The 15,916-nt window shown below is 39.2% G+C and overlaps 2 pseudogenes; one reads left to right on the top strand and one right to left on the bottom strand.

Moving 5' to 3' along the window:
• The window catches only part of LOC122125921, a 155,584-nt pseudogene that overhangs the window by 77,333 nt on the left and 62,335 nt on the right, over window positions 1-15,916 (bottom strand).
• On the top strand, window positions 15,744-15,843 carry LOC122125933 (annotated as a pseudogene).

Raw genomic sequence — 15,916 nt, 5'->3', positions numbered from 1 at the left:
CTGGGTGTCAGGCATGATGGAGAACACTTCTACAACTCTAGATGCTATGTTATAGGATGTCATTAATGTAATAAACGGAATGGGTGTCATCATCTTCAGTAAAATCAATGGTAAATAAATGAATACAACAATAAATACAAGGAACAACCACACCAAACTTGTATGGACTGAACATCTATAGGTAAGTACAAAGCCTATCTTTATATAAACAGTATGTTTTCAAAGGCTGGGGCTTGAATTCAGGCCTAGTGAACAGGCCTGAAATTCTTATCTTCAAGTACGGTGACCTTCCCCTTCATCCACTGCAGATTTACCCAGACCCTTAGTTCAAATCCAAAACCTGGCAGAATAAATGGTGGGAATTGCAAGCCAGGGAGCTAAATTTATTTTATTTTATTTTTTCCCAGAGCCTTCCTTGAACTTGGGTCCTGGCAACTCTGCTTCAGCTTCGATCACCATAAGCTGGGGTGCAGCCACTGGACCCACAGCTGATCCTGGGATCCTAGATCCCTAGGCCTTGAAGAGAAAAAAAAAATCACAGGAACAATGTGGAGATGGCCTTTTTATATTTTCTTTCTTTGTGAGGTGACCCTCCTGGGTCCGAATGACACTGTTGCAAAGGATATTTTACCTTGCATTGCTGAAGGCTGGTGGACTATCGGGGAAGCCATAGGACCACGTGGCAACATAGGCCCTGATTTCAAATCCCAGTCCTGACACCTACCAATGGCATGAGATACTAAGAGACTCGTTCTCACCCATAGGAATGTTTTCAATGTCAGGTTGAAGGAGTTGAACGTGAATGATTCTCCTATAAAATTAGACAAGATGATTTGAGGAAGCTGATTGATTTTATTTAATATTTATGAAGCATTAAAAGAATACTATTATTTACAGGAATGCAATAATTTCAAGACACTGATTTAGTTAATAGTTCATTAAGGATGAAAACAATAACATTATTTACATGGAGGCATAATAAATACCCCATAATTTGTAGAAATGTCGTCTATATAACTGAATAATGTATAGACATCTCTGGCACTATATAAACATATAGATTTATTAGTGTACTGTCATCCGCATGTCAATCTGTTCATATTTTGTCAACCCCTGGGGCTTGATCTCAGGTCCTGGGAACTGCCTGTCAGCTCAATTTGCCCCAGGATGGCGTGTTGACACTCACCCATTCATGAATTTGGCCTTGTAGGCCATGAGTTCAGATGCCAGGACTCCCAAACCATTAATCGTGGCGTAAGAAGCTGATAGTGACACATTTTTTTTCCTTTTCTGTGAAAGTCCTGGGTGTCAAGTATAAAGTGGAATACATATGCAGACATATAATCCTATGTAATCAATGTAATCGATGTTCTATATGTCATAATAGTCAATAAAATAAATTATCAATACAAGAAAAGACAAAAAAGAATAAGTATACTGAGTGTAATAGGGATTGAACATATGTATATGAATATTAATCATATATTTAAAATATACATGAATAGGATGTTTTTTAGTGCTGGGGATCTAATTCAGGCCTAAGGAACAGACTTGAATTTCCTGAATTTAAGGAGGCAAGCTTCCCCTTCCCACACAGTGCAACAAAGTTACCGAGACAATGAGTTCTAATTCCAATTCTGGCAGAAAAAAATTGCATCTTTATATTATGTGAGGTCAAATTCTTAGGTAATTCATTCTGCCTCCATTTAATTAATGTGATTGTTGAAATGCTTAATGAATTATTAACTAAAATCGATCAGTGTCCTAGGATATAATTGTGTATAATTTGATCCTAAAATCATTCAAGAACTACTCATTCAATCTTGACATTGATCACATTCCATTGGTAATCTTATGGATAAGAATGAGTTTCTTAGGTTCTCCTGCCATTTGGAGGTGGCAGGACCAGGATTCCTACTGTGGGCTCCAGCTCCCACCACTTCAACCCGAGGATAGGGAACTCAGGTCTGTGCCAGAACATCAGCAAGACCAATGATTTGGCAGGCACCAGTGGCTCTCAGCAGTCCTCCTTGATACTTACAAGGCTGTGATAGGAGGATCATGTTCAAACTCACCCTAGGCAGGAAAGTCCTTGAGACCCCTGTCCAACTTCAATGCCAACAAAGTCAGAAGTAGAGCTGTGTGGCTCCAATGGTAGAGGGCTAGTCTTGAACAAAAGCAGCTTACAGACTGTGCCCAGGTCCTGAGTTTAAGGTCCAGGACTGGCAACAAACAGACATACACAACCATCTAAAACCAGTCACTTTCTTGTCCCCAACTGAATTAGTAGACAGAGTTCCCTGGGAAAGGGGCTGAGGAAGCCACTGTCATTTTCAATCTGCCCATTCTGCCTGTATCACAGGATTCCGGCCACACTCCCATTCTTTCATGGTTCTTTCTGACCAATGGGATATAAGAATGGTGGTCACACCCACATTCCATGCTGCTTGATAGCACTGGAATTCCTCTGTTGGTTGACACCACTACCAACAGTTGAGGAAGGTAGAGGTGGCTGAGTGGTGATCAAGAGACTCAAGCCATAGGAGGAAAGGCCTTGCTCAGCACTGCCATGCACCTGCCCACTCACCGGTCCCCTTTAGCATTCCACACGGCACTGCATTTCAAACCGAGCACTGCTTGCTTGGACCCATGGCACCTCTTGGAGTCCTCAGGTGATGGCACTCCACAGGCAGGCTTGTGGCCCCAACCTGGTCCAGCCCCCTCGTCTCTGCTCCAGGCCTGAGTATTTGCCATGCTACTGCCTTTGCTGCTCAAACCCACTCGGAGCTGCCTCCAAAAGCTTCTCCCAGTAGCACAAGTGAATGACCTCCTCCTGGGCCCATACCCTATGACCCCCAAACCACGTGATCCTCCCCTTCCAGACTGGATCTCCAGATCCCCCATGCCCTACAGTCTGGCCAGGGCTGTGCCACAAATGTGCCCCAAGGGTGGGAGTGGGTGTTGACCAGTGTATCCCACCCCCATCCCTAGTTGCCAGTGTCCCAAGAAACAGGGAGATGCAGGGATGGGTGAGGAGGGGGCACCACAGAGGCCCTGGACTGGAGCAGTGGGAGCCACACAGCAACCTATCTGCACCCTTAATCTTCCTGTTGGAAACCTGGTGGCTTTAGTCAGAGGTGAGGAGTAGCACCTTCACACCTGCCTTCTTGGGTCTTTTCTTTTTCTGGGGTTGGGGGCACTGGATGCAGGTCTCTCTTGCTGTGTGAGCCCTTGTCCTCTGTGCTCGGTCACCCTTTCACCTGAAGAGAGGGTCCCAGAAGAGCCCATTAGGGAAGTGAGAGTGCTGGGGGTCAAGGCAGAATGTAAATATTGGGAGGAACACCCCCCCAACACACATACACATACACCCAGCCTGTCCCCTCCCCCAACTCTCAACTGTTCTCACAGAGTGATCACATTTCCCAGCTCTGCCAGTTTCTGCTGGTGCTCCCAGTCCATCTGGTCTCCTTGTCCTTCCCAAGAATCTGCCATGTGGACCAGAAGCATGCAGGCTGGATGTAGGGACTAAATCCATGTATGTATCCTTTAGGACCCCATCCATATCCCCAATACCGCCCCCACCTCATGTCAGATACCCCTCTGGGGTCACCATGACCCCCTGCTTGTTTCCTCTCCTGGCTCTGAGGAGCCACTTATCTCAGAACTCCTTCACCCAGCGTCCTGGCCTATGCTTTTCGTGAATGGGGAGTCAAGGGTCTGGCCCTGGAGAAAGTGATAGGCAGGGTATGCTGCATCATTAGAGTGGTGCTCCCCTTGGGTGGGAGCTCCTGATTACTCCAAGGGAACCCCCGTGCTCTAGCTTGTACATTGTCCCAGATGAGGAACCAACAAACTCTGGAGAGGCACTGCTCTGAGTCTCTGTGTGTGTGTGTGTGTGTGTGTGTGTGTGGTGCTGCTGCATCATTAGAGTGATGCTCCACTTGGGTGGGAACCCCTGATTCTTCTAAGGGAACTCCTGTGCTCCAGCTTGCACATTGTCCCAGATGAGGAACCAACAACTCTGGAGAGGCACTTCTCTGAGACTCTGTGTGTGTGTGTGTGTGTGTGTGTGTGTGTGTGTGTGTGCATGAGAGAGAGAGAAGGAGAGAGAGAGATATAACATCCTCCTCCTTGTATAACCTGACTGTGCTCAGGTGAGTGATCATTTGGAAAATTGCAGGTGCTGCATGGACGAGTCTTCTGTCACTGGTCTGGATTTGTGTGTGTGTGTGTGTGTGTGTGTGTGTGTGTGTGTGTGTGTGTAGAAGTGGATTGTAATGAGGAGGCGTAGTCCTTTGGTAACTTCTGCTTGCTACATTTGGGGGATGCATGGGCTTTGTGACTGAGGTCTGGGGACCTGGAAGTGTGAGACACTTGAAGGGGACTCAGCAATATTATATTCTAAGACCAAGGGAACTGTGTGCCTTGGAGCTGTCTACTCCTTTGGGCCTGGTTGGTGGCAGCTGGAGCTTGGTAGGACCTGAGTATGGGGCCCACAGGGGTTGGCTTCCCAGGGGGACAGAAAGCATGGCCAGCACTTAGTAAGGATGTGAGCCCTGCTGGTATGGAGTGCACCAGCATAAGTCAGACTCTGGGTTTTCTCATTATGACTTCTGATGGGTGAGGCCAAACCTATTTTAAATTTTTTGCTGTGATCTTCATATCTCAGCCTCCTGAGTAGCTAGGATTATAGACATGAGCCTCTGCCACCGGGACTCTTGTTCGTTTTGGTGTATTAGGGTTTGAACTCAAGGCCTTACACTTGCTAGTCAGGTCTTCTACCACGGCAGCCAAGCCTTTCTGTCTTGGGCATTTCCGAAATAGAGACTCACTCAATATGTGCATAGGCTGGGATGGATCGTGGTCCTCCTATCTGTGACAGGTGTGCACCACGAGGCCCGGTCCTCCTTAGTTGGGATGGTAGACATATAGCGCCATGCTCAGTCATCAGTTTAGATGATTGTCCCAAACTTAGTTTACAGCAGCCATAAAGCTCTGGGTTGGGCCTCCACCATTGTACCTCAGGCTCATCTTGGGACAGTTGTGAGGAAACAAGGGATCAATACAGAGGGATCTCTGGAGCAGGGCCAGGCACAGAAGGAGCGGCTGTCAGATACGGTTCTTGGCAATATTGTGAGCATACGACAGTAAGATAACTGGGAAAGGGCTCAGATGAGGCCTGTTATTATTCCTGTGACATGTACAGGTTTATGAAACAAAACAGGGTTCTCTTTCATCCTTATCCTATTCCTATGAGGAAGGAGATCCTTCCCTGTGTTCAGTTATGTACCTGGGGAAAATGAGGCACGGAGAAGCCAGGTGACCAACTTATGCCCTTCAGTTGACAGAAAGCTCAGCCTGACTTCTTTGCCATGGTCCCTAGGAAAATGTGTGGTATTCAGCAAACTTCTTGTGGTGGGAAGTCCAATTCTTGTCAATCGTGGGGCTTGAACTCTGGGCCTGGGTGCTGTCTTCGAGCTTCTCAGCTCAAGACTAGCACTCTACCACTTGAGCCCCAGTGCCACTTCCAGTTTTCTGGTGGTTCTTTGGAGATTAAGGGTCTCATGGACGTTCCTGGCTGGGCTGGCTATGAACCATGTTCATCATATCTCAGCCTCTTAGTTAGGATTATAGTCCTGAGCCACTGGCACCCGGCTTAATTGTAATTTTGACTTTCTTTCTTTCTTTCTTTCTTTCTTTCTTTCTTTCTTTCTTTCTTTCTTTCTTTCTTTCTTTCTTTCTTTCTTTCTTTCTTTCTTTCTTTCTTTCTCTCTCTCTCTCTCTCTCTCTCTCTCTTTCTCTCTCTCTCTCTCTCTGTCTCTCTGTCTCTCTCTCAGGAACTGGTTGAATGGGGACTGAATAGGTGGCCCAGTGTCCCCATGTAGCTGGAACCCAAGGTGGCCCTCTCATTCTGGAGGTGGGCTGTGGGTCAGCAACTGTCTTACTCAGCCTGTTGAACCAGCCCTATGAGGTAAGCCCCTCTGTGCCCTGGCTAGACCGTGACAGTTACTCATTGTCCATCCAGCCTTATTGAACTTAATATTGTTTTCTATGTCCTTTTCTAGCAACTGGCCAAAATTATGATACATAGTTATGGAATAAAAATATAATACCATCTTAAGAAAGTCATTTAGAGCTCTGGGAATGTGGCTTCATGGTACGGTGATTGCTTACCATGCGTGAACCCCTGGGATCCAGTCCCATGACCAACAAAAAGTCTAAATATGACTTTAAGTTTCCCCAAGTGGGAACATGAAGTATGAGGCCACTCCCTTTCTAAATCATACTTCCAATCGTGCAAATTTGTAAAAAGTAGAATAGAAGTATGATTCTGGTTCCATGCAATTCAGATATAAGAGAATGGACTTAACTGGAAAAAACATCCATCTTGAAAGAGCAGGGATTATACTAGCAATGAACCTGGAGGCAAAGATCATATTTCTTTTTATTTCCTTTATATATATATATATATATATATATATATATATATATGTATATGTATATGTATATACATATATATGTATATGTATATACATATATATGTATATATATATATATATTGTTGTTGTTGTTGTTTTTGGTCATGGCACTTGAACCCTGGGCGCTGTCCCTCTGCTATTCAGCTCCAGGCTAGTGCTCTACCACTTGAGCCACAGTGCCACTTCCAGTTTTCTTGTAGTTAATTAGACAAAAGAGTCTCTGGGACTTTCCTACTGTCTTTGAACCTCAATCCTCAGATCTCACCGCCACCCAGCTTAAGATCACATTTCTAACAGTGTACATTCAGCATATGTAATGTGTATGTTCATCTACCTTTATATGAATTCTTGAGTTAAAAATCTGGGCTACAGGTTAGACTTAACACTCACAAAAATGTTTGTAGTTTAAAAGTTGATACTCTTGGAAAAATAAAACTTAAGAATGTAAAGGAGTCTGGGAAGTTCAGTTTGCATCCCGCCTGGGCAGAACAATCTTTGAGACACTATATATAATTAACAGCCAAATCTGCATTGGAAGAACAGTTCAAGTGATGGAATACCACTCATGAGCAAGATTGTTGAATAAGAGCTTGAGGCTTTTGCATACATACATACAAACATACGCATACACACAGAGGCACTTATATGTGCACCCACGAATACACAAATGAAACAACTCTCCGAATATGTAGAAAAGTTACAAAGCAATAGAAAATATGTCCTGAGTAATACTAGAATCAAGTGATAAATTTTAATATTAAAAAGTCCTCTAGTGAACTTTCTTCAAAAAAGTTTGAGACTATTATATAGGTAGGGACCAGAGATAGTAAGAAAGTCAAGAATTCATTATCAAAGGGATCAGATCCATGGAGGAATGAATCAGAGACCCCTGCAGGTGCATCTGAAAATGTTCATATCCTGTGTCAAATGTTAGAACATCTTTCAAAACTGTACATAAACAATCTGAGCAGTCAATGGATAAGATCATCAGAGAAGTTCAGAATTGCTAGTGTGTTTCTAGATTAAATAAACCAACAATCTATGGCAGGGCAATGTGATACAAGCCTGGAGTTCTAGCACTCAGACTAAGACCGGAGATTAGAGAGTGGAATTACATAGTGATACCTTCCTTGGACCAGGTAGTATAATTTTGTCTCAATAAAACAAACCAAATTACAAGAAAGAAATACACAGTTGGAAGTTTGGGCTAATTTTGTCATTATGTTTTGAGAAGTGAAGTTTCCAGTTGAAATGCAACTAATATATAATCCTCAGTTGTGTTTTAAATCTCTCTTCATTACAGAATATTCTTAGATGCAAAATAGCTCATGATTCCCATCCAAAATTTGAAAAAGTAAGTAAGCGTCATTCTGTTGGATGACAAAGAAATGATGAAGTTTTACAAAACTTAAGCCCGGAGAAATAGCACAGTTCTTCTAATGTAGGACTTTGTGGACCTTGCAAAATTAGAATTTAGATTCAAAATAAATTGTTTCTTTTTGTAATTCCATATTCTATTGGATACTACAAAATTCTTTTTAAGTAGAGGTTTTAACTGACAAATTCACAAATGATTCTGGCATTCAATTTGCCTAGAATATTCTTTCAAGAGAGTTATAATTAGAACTTAGTTAATAGATCATTCCAACAGTTCATGTATAAAATGATAATGTGAATAATCTAGACAGAGTTGCCAAAGAATGGATGATATTAATTTATAAATAAAAAAACACTTTTTGAGGGTTTGGTATAACATGGTATGAAGAGAATAATTGTGTGACATCTTCTTTCTTCTACTTATATGTTACACTGGAAGCAATTTCCTTAATTATGTGCCTCTGTATACAATGAGAAAATTGCTAGATTTGGGTTAATTTTTAGTTTTTTTTTGGGGGGGGGTCAGGTCGTGAGGCCTGAACTCTGGGCCTGGATGCTGTCCCTCAGCTCTCCAGCTCAAGGCTAGCACTCTACCACTTAAGCCACAGCGTCCCTTCCGGCTTTATTTCTTTTTGCTTATGTGGTGCTGAGGAATCGAACCCAGGGCCTCATGCATGCAAGGCAATTGCTCTACCACTGAGCCACCTTCACAACCCAATTTTTGATTTTGTTTTATTGGTTTGACCTAGGACTTTAACTCTGGGCCTTGACAGTGTCTCTGAGCTCAAGGCTCCTGTCCTACCACTTCAACCTCAGTGCCACTTGTGTCTGGCTTTTTCTGAGAAGTTTATTGGAGATAAGATTCTAAGGGACCTTCCTGCCTGGATAGCCTTTGAACCATAATCATCTGATCTTAGTATCCTGAATATCTATGATAGTTAAAAAGTATAAATATAAATAATATTTGTAAGAGTTCTGATCTCAAGAATACCACTGGGGCAAAATTGATGCAACTGAGTTTATTGTGGTGTTCTTTGCAGAACAAGGAAGGCATCACAATACCAGAGATGCAGTATTTTTTCACAGTACAGATAAGCTATTCATGATGTGAAATAAGGGAATTTTAAGGTGCACCTTACAAGTTGGAAACTGTTGGGCTAGGATGACTTTATGGCATAAAGCTTGGGATTGCTTACTCTTGAAGAATTATTACAGATGCTTCATAGTTTTATCCTCTACAAGAATGTGGCTATTTTTCTGTTGACTTCTCAATGTGTAACACCCCATTGGAATCTGCATCCATGGCAGAATTATATAACATGAAAACAAGTACTGTTTTGAATCTCTCAGGTATGGAATGTTCAGAATCTGAAAATGAGTAGTTATTAGTCATAGGAATTTTGAAGAACACATATATTCTGTCCTCACAACTTATATAATTTTAAAAGTTATGGGTTTCCATAGAAGTAAATTGTTTTTGGTTTTATGTGTGTGAAGTGCTAAATTTATTTTTTTCCAAAATATGCAAATATATTGTGAAAATATTGTCTAGTTGGATAACATTCAAGTTGACGACCTTCTGATAAAGAAAGGGTAATTAAATTAGATGCCAAATAGTATTGATTTTTTTAATTTTACTATATAAAAAATAATGTTAACTATACCAATACAGTGAAATTTTATTTTATGCAGCTTATTTTTTAAATATAATTTTATTGTCAAAGTGATGTACAGTCGGGTTACAGTGATTGTAAGGTAGTGAATACATAACTTTTCAAACTTGTTACCCCCTCCCTCACTTTTCTCACAGTTTTCCTTCACCTACGTACCCCCTCACAAGTTGTAATGTATATTTCCAACATATTGTCTTGTGAGTATTGCTAATGCATTGGTTTGACCTTTGTCATTTGTGTCATCATTGTGATGTTCCTCTTCCCTTCCCTAATTAAGGTAAATGTATACACAATACACAGGGTACCAAAATCAAATACAGCAAAGGATAAACCAAAGGGGAAAAACCAAAGAAAATAGAAATCACATAATACATAAAAAACAACAACCGCAAATAAAATTCTCTGATTCCATATCTTGGAGTTCATTTTGTTCAACATCAGCTTATATGGTCATATATATGCATAACGAAGCCACTGGAAAATAATAGTTGCATGGACACTATATCGTGAAAACAACATGTTAACTGTTTTTGATGGTAAAGGTGGAATTAGGATTGGTGAATTTGCGGTTTTGATAAAGGAATTTCAAAAGAGTTTTAAAAATATGACACATAAATTTTAATTGTTCAAACTTTTAAACAACGTAGCCTATTAAGAAAATTTAAAATTGCCTGGGAAAATAGGCTTTCATGCAAAGAAATCCATGGAGACTTAGTGGAAAGGGAGCAATGTGAGTGAAGATGGCTCATTTTCACACTAAACAAACAAACCTCAGAAACCTTGCTGTAAATCCTGTAGCTTTCCTTGAAAACTGTCCTTACCCAGGAAATATTCTCTCACTGTGTGAAACAAGGTTATAGTGCAATTTAATTCAAATTTCTTAAAAAAAAAAAAAAAAGACATCAAAATTTGTGAATTGACCTTTAATTACCACACAGTAATCCTCTGAAAAAGATAATTTGGGTCAAAATATTTAGGGAGAAAGTGCCCTCCACAATGAAAAAAGCTATTGGGTTTACACTTTTTGTTTGTAATTCTTTCCACAATTTCTTTGCACGTGAATCATTGAAACACAGAAAAAATTATGATTGGATACTTCAAACCAGTGATTTCACATTTCTAAGTGGCTCACAAATATAAATCCTTATTAAAATGAGATAGTGAATACTTCTCTTATTACATAAGCCAAAAAGTTTTGGGATCAGAAAAGAATTGATCACATGGAAAAAGTAAGAAAAGAGTGTTCTTAGAAGCCCTGGCTAAGCAAATTGGCTTCAACAGTGGAGGCAGGCCAAAATTTTTGATATAGATTGTAATATTTTTGCTACCTAAAGTGATTTTACAGAGCAGATTTGGCTCACTACAATGCAGAACTGATTGAATGAAGACATGAAAATAAATCCCACATCCAATGGAGGCAACTTAAAAGAGTTTTAAAGGAGAAACCATGAAGATGTAGCAGTGGGGGAGGTCTTAGAGTCCTTCACCTTCACTAGACTTGGAGCCAAGAAGCTGTGATTAATCGGAAATCAGGCAAGAGCTAAGAGGAGGACATAGAAATAGGACATAGAAGCATTGTCCTTTGTAACAGACACTGTCATCCAAGGTATGGGTGCTTTAACTTTATTCTCTTCCATATATCTTGTTGACCAAATGCAAGACTAAGAGAAAAATAATCTATTGAAATAATTTTGCAAAGAATAACTTCACTGTTTCTGATATGGTATCTAAGGAGAGTCTTAAGAGAGAAGATAAAAGTGGAGTATTCTGCGGTTTCCTCTAAGCATCTTATTAGCAAAGGATATCTTTGAGGTTAGACGTGATTGAACCAAAAAGTGCTGGAGTACTTATGTTTGTGGGCACTTTAGACACAAGAAGACTTTCTTTCATTTTTTTTTTTTTTTTGGGTCCGGTCGTGGGACTTGAACTCTGGGCTTGGGTGTTGTCCCTCAGCTCTTCAGCTCAAAGCTAGTGCTCTACCACTTGAGCCACAATGCCACTTCTGGTTTTTTTCTTTTTGCTTATATGGTCCTGAGAAATCGAACTCGGGGCAGCAAGCATGCAAGGCAAGCACTCCACCACTGAGCCACCTTCCCAGCCCGACACAAGAAGACTTTCAAGGCAAAAGAAAAAAAGAAAAACGGATATCCAAACATTTGTGATCACAGTTTCTTGGACTGGTTTTTTGGAAGACAAAGTTTTACATTACAGTTTGTCCTGATTAACATCAATGTTGGGTTCTTATGGCAACCAAATGCAGGGGTGAAGTTTAATGGACTCCCTTGAACAAGTAAACAGCATGATAAAAAAAAATTGCAAATAATATTTAGTGAATTACTTTCACCAATTACTTTTCCAGAATAAAGAAGGAAATATATAATTCAAAATTAATTGACTTAAAAGTATGAAGAAAGAGTAGTGAAGAGAGATGAAAGAAAACATAGAGAATTGTTTTCTTTCCAGCGGAGTAATGGGTTCTTGATCTTTTCTCTTGCATTCTATCTTCACAAGCTATCAAGTGTGGCTCAGGAGTGGAGTATCCAGTTCAGAGAGAACTCGCAGAAGGAAGATAACATTTGCAGCAGATATAGGTGATTTATAACCTGAGACAATCTATTTAAATCTGTTCAAATTTCTCCCCTACCCCAAACTGCCCTCTTTTAATAGTTTTGTTTGCTTTTCTTAATACTGCCCTTCATTAACTGCTTAAAATTTTGAGAGGTCATATTCATACTCTCTAGAGATTGCTGTTTGGTTATAATTTTTGTGTGTTTTTTAACTGAATTTCAAAAGGTTGTGCAAGTGTGTTACAATTAAATATGTCCATCTAATTGTCCAATGCTCCTGGATCAGATTTCACTCCTTCTATCATAGTCAACCAACTCCTTCTACAAGATGTATTTCAGATTTACCACTTCCTTATCACTTGTGTACATTGATATTCTAGCTGTGCTTGCCCCTTGTTCCATTTTTCATTCATTCTATGTATTTACAATTATTCCTCTCTAGCTTCAACTTCCTGATAGTCATTCTGTTAAACTCTCTGTTGATAGTTTGAAAGGTTTATATACATTCCATGGAGTTTCAATCCTGCATATACTTGAACTTATGTCAGCTTATATTTCCATAATTCATTCATCTGCAATAATAATTTGCAAGACTGGAGGCGTGAAGCACCTAGACATGATTTAATTCTCATCCATTTAGAAGATTAATCGTTAGTCAACAAGAAAGTTTAAAAATGGTTTAGAATGTATTCCAAACAACCAATTTTTATAAATGGCTTTGTACAAGGGTGTGTGATTATTTTATTTTACATGGGATAATATTTTGTAGTACATTTAAGTTTTGAAAAAAAGAAAATTAAAATTTACTATTATAGAGGAATATGATAGAAATAGAAGACAGATTTTATGTTTGTCACATCTCTGACGAGTACCCATATTCAAGATTTACTATGTTAGACAGATAGGAAAAACATAAAATAACATATGATAAGGCAACTATTTGTGACTTTTTAAAATGTACCTTATTAAATGATGAAATTTACTTTATTATCTAACGTTTGGGTTTGAAATATGGGAGGCTGATACATTTAACAAATTTGAAAGGCACCTAATGAATAACACAAATGGTGGGTGGTACTATTTCTACAGTTTAATGAATGGTTGAACCTGATTGGCATTAGTGCTGGGTAAGTAAATCAACTCTATTGTACCTCTATTGTAACTCTATTGCCACTAAGTATCATTTATTTGTCAAATGTTATTTTGGCGAATGTGATTTTTTTTTTGGTAGTTCGTGGGGCTTGAACTCTGGGCTTGGGCACTGTCCCTGTGTTCTTCAGCTCAAGGCAAGCACTCTATCACTTGAGCCACAGTGCCACTTCTGATATTCGAGTGGCTTATTGGAGATAAGAGTTTAACGGACTTTCCTGCCTGGGCTGGCTTTGAACCGTGATCCTCAAATCTCAGCCTCCTGAGTATTTAGGATTACATGCGTGAGCCACTAGTACCTGGTTTGCGAATTTGATTTTTCAAAGATTATTTGAAAAAGAATACACTTTCAGGAGATTAAATATTTTGAGAATGACAACATTTTTATACCACAGAACCAAGTTTTACTGAAGTACCAGTGTATTTTTTTTTATTGTGAAAATACTGTACAGAGGGGTTACAATTACGTGGGGAAGATAATGAGTACATTTCTTATCAAGCATTGTAGCCTCCTCCTTTGTTTCCACTTCTCATCCTTTAGCATCCTCCCCCTGCGCCCCGACCCAATCTTCCCTCCCCTCTCCCGCACCCAAGTTGTAAAGTTTGTTTTCGACATGGCAACTTGTACATATCACAGTGTTATCAAGCACTAAGGATATTCTCAATTAATTTTTTTCTGAATTACATTTGACCTCTAAGTCAAGTTTTCCTGACCTTTATAGACCAATTGTGGATCTATCCTTCCAGGAGCTATTTTTCAGGCCCACTTATGCTGGACTGAAATCGTTCATTAATCATTAGGGAAGGGGTATTAAAAATAGTCTTGTGACACTTTGTGATCTTGTTCACACCTATGGGCTAGTCATCTGTAAATCGAAAGTTTGAATTGCAGTACGTTCTCATAGATTTTGTGGTCTCATCCTTCATTTTAAGTTGACTTGCATTTCACTATTGCTTACTGCTAATTCCTGCTTCTCAAGGAATTGGGGCCCTGAAATATTATTGGAAATGAGAAATTCACATGGCTCTTCAATTATTTCTGTTGGCATGTTGCCTGGGCCTAGTTGAGAAGTCTTGACCCTGTTATATGATGATGCGGGTAATTGGGACATGGGATCCTAGGACCCATACATCTTGCAGAAGATAATATCTTGTATACATAATATCAGAAAAATTTGGGTATAATCAATAGGTATGCTTCAGAAATATGGAGAAAAAACAGTTTGGAACAAGCGAGTTGAAAGAATAAACAGAGCAGCAGAGTAAAATTCCTTATACTTTAGAGGAAATCAACATTTTTTTTTTACCATGTGAATTCAGAAGAACAAGAACACTTAGAAGGTATCACAAGTTTATAGTGAAGACATTACATTGATACTTTTTATATTCTAGTTTGTATTCTAAACCTAATTATTTGTATTCTAATTCTCTTTATTGGAATAAATAATTATCAATTTATTTGTCAAATTATCAATTAATTCTATTAAGTTTCACTGTGTGAAATATGAAATCAGCACATATAAATATAAAATATATAACTATATATAATATAATAAAAAGGGCACATGTTTTGCATTGTTCTGTTGTGGTTAGGGTATCAAAGACAACTCTGTTTTAAAGTATTATTGCATTATCTGTACCTCAGTGATAGGTAGAGTTAGACCTAAATCTTTAGCATTTGTAGATTTACAGCCTGGAGGCAAGAGGAAACACTGTGATTAAAACATTACCAATTTAAGGCTTAATAATGAGGAGAAACATGGACTTCTCCTGGAGCTATGGAAATATTTGGTGATAGAGAGGCAGTAGTGTAAGTTCCTGCCTGGTTGGAAGGTAGACAGTCCAGACATTAGGAAATCATGCATATGACGAATTTTTTTCACCTTGGCGTTAGTTACTTTTGAAATGGTAGGTATAATAGACACTTAAATTTTGATAAAATACCTTCTAGTCTGAACAGTTCTGCTGAACTGTTCATCTCTCTATGATCCCTTGTAACTAAGATTAGTTTTGTTCCAGTAAGACAATCTATGCTGTCAGGGTAGGATATTCTGGTTGGTCTGTTCCTACATGGAAGAAGGATAAAGGGTCAGGTAGAAATTTGTGCCAGTAAGACCTCATTTGGAAAATTTAAGCTGAAGAAGTTTAGAAGTAGCTCTTAAGCAAGGCTTACGTTGAATCTATTAGCTCCACAAAGCTAACTCAGTTACATAAGTAAGAACTTGAAAAAGCCATCACCTTAGGACCTAGCTATAAGTGCTTCAAAGTATGATCAAATCTAAAATGAAAAAGCCTTAAAATTGTCATTGAAAAAAAAACGCAAATGTGAGCAATCGACCGAACAATGTAATTTTTTTCCACTATACACATTATTTTAGGGAAATAAGATCAATAGTATTGTTAGGAACAATAAGGTTTCCTTGCTACAAATAGGCACCCAAGGATATAAGCCTGTATAAAGATTGCATCATTAACTACTTAAATTTAGAGGATACTACATGCTTCAGCAGCACGTATACCCAAATTACAACAACACAGAGATTAACATAACACTTGCACAAGGATAATATGAAAATTTGTGAAGTATTCCATATTTTCCATTGTTCAGTTGCAGAAATGAAAAACAGTTATTAAAAGGTTAATTACAAAATTACAAGTGTAACAATATATG

The sequence above is a fragment of the Dipodomys spectabilis genome, unplaced genomic scaffold (assembly GCF_019054845.1).
Source record: "Dipodomys spectabilis isolate Male_0828 unplaced genomic scaffold, ASM1905484v1 ptg000267l, whole genome shotgun sequence".
Lineage (NCBI taxonomy): Eukaryota > Metazoa > Chordata > Mammalia > Rodentia > Heteromyidae > Dipodomys > Dipodomys spectabilis.
The sequence above is the reverse complement of the archived record's forward strand: the minus strand, read 5'-3'. Positions and strand labels throughout refer to the sequence as shown.